A 2,164-nucleotide genomic window follows, 5' to 3' on the forward strand; every position below is an offset into this window, starting at 1 on the left:
CTAAGGCCCACTTGACCTCACACTTCAAAATGTCTGGCTCTAGCTGTTTTCCGGGTCATTAAGATCTTTTTTTGCATAGTTCTTCTGTGTATTCTTGCTACCTCTTCTTCTGGTTCTGTTAGGTCCATACCATTTCTGTCCTTTATTGTGCCCATCTTTGCATGAAATATTCCCCTGGTATCTCTAATTTTCTTGAAGAGATCTCTAGTCTTTCCCATTCTGTTGTTTTCCTCTATTTCTTTGCATTGTTCACTTAAGAAGGCTTTCTTATCGCTCCTTGCTATTCTTGGAACTCTGCAATAGGCTGGGTATATCTTTCCCTTTCTCCTTTGCCTTTCACTTCTCTTCTTTTCTCAGCTATTTGTAAGGCCTCCTCAGACAACCATTTTGCCTTCTTTAACTTTTTTTTTTCTTTCAGATGGTTTTGGTCACTGCCTCCTGTACAGTGTTAACAAACCTCCATCCATATTTCTTCAGGCACTCTGTCTACCAAATCTAATCCCTTGAATCTATTTGTTACCTCTACTGTATAACCATAAAGGATTTGATTTAGGTCATACTTGAATGGTCTAGTGGTTTTCCCTACTTTCTTCAATTTAAGTGTGAATTTTGCAATAAGGAGCTCATGATCTGGACCACAGTCAGCTCCAGTTCTTGTTTTAGCTGACTATATAGAGCTTATCCATCTTTGGCTGCAAAGAATATAATCAATTTGATTTTGGTATTGACCATCTGGTGATGTCCATGTGTAGAGTCATCTCTTATGCTGTTGGAAAAGGGTGTTTGCTATGACCAGCATATTCTCTTGACAAAACTCTGTTAGCCTTTGCCGTGCTTCATTTTGCACTTCAAGGGCAAACTTGCCTATTATTCAGGTATCTCTTAACTTCCTGTTTTGCACTCCATCACCCTAGGCTGAAAAGGACATTTGTGTGTGTGTGTGTGTGTTAGCTCTAGTTGGTCTTGTAGGTCGTCATAGAGCCATTCAACTTCAGCTTATTCAGCATTAGTGGTTGGGCCATAGTGGTTGGGTTTGCCTTGGAAACAAACTGAGATTAGCCTGTCATTTTTGAGATTGCACCCAAGTAATGCATTTCGGACTCTTTTGTTGACTATGAGGGCTACTCCATTTCTTCTAAGGGATCCTTGCCCACAGTAGTAGATGTTAAGTGTCATCTGAATTAAATTCACCTATTCTGGTCCATTTTAGTTCACTGATTCCCAAGATGTTGAAGTTCAATTTTGCCATCTCCTGCTTGACCACATCCAATATATCTTGATTCATAGACCTAACATTCCAGGTTCCCATGCAATATTGTTCTTTACAGTATCAGACTTTACTTTCACCACCACACACATTCACACCTGAGCATCATTCCTGCTTCGGCCCACCCACTTCATTCTTACTGGAGGTATTATTGTGTTTGCCCTCTGCTCTTCCCCAGCAGCATATTGGACACCCTCCAACCTGGGGGGTCTTCGGCAGTCATATTTTTTAGCCTTTTCATACTGCGCATAGGGTTGCCTAGGCAAGAATACTGGAGTAGGTTGCCCCTTCATAGATCACAGCCTTGTGGTGGCAAAGGGCATTGCATAACTCAGTGAACCTAGGAGTCATGCTGTGCAGGGCCACCCACGATGGACAGGTCATAATGAAGAGTTCTGACGAAACATGGTCCACTGGAGGAGGAAATGGCAACCCACTCTATTCTTGCCTGGAGAACCCCATGGACAGGATGAAACAGCTATATGTATACATATATTCCCTCTTAGATTTCCTTCCCATTTGGGTCACCACAGAGTACAGTAGAGTTGCCTGTGCTATACAGTAGGTTCTCATTAGTCATCTGTTTTATACATAGTATCAATAGTGTATATATGTCAGTCCTAATCTCCCAAGTCATCCCACCCTTGGGATAATTTTCCTTCCACTTTTTACTTACAGTACACTCTTTTGGATTTTCTTTAATGAGGATCTGCTGGTGAAGAACTCTCTCAATGTTTGTGTGAAAATGTCTTTATTTCACTCTAATTCTTTAAATTTTTTTCTTATTGATTTTAGAATACTAAGTTAACAATCAACAAATTGAAGGTCATTCCACTATCTTCTGATTGTTGAGACGTCAGCTATCAATCTAATTGCTGTTCCTATGACATGATCTGT

The sequence above is a fragment of the Bison bison genome, unplaced genomic scaffold, assembly GCF_000754665.1.
Source record: "Bison bison bison isolate TAMUID 2011002044 unplaced genomic scaffold, Bison_UMD1.0 scf7180017864331, whole genome shotgun sequence".
Classification (NCBI taxonomy): Eukaryota; Metazoa; Chordata; class Mammalia; order Artiodactyla; family Bovidae; genus Bison; species Bison bison.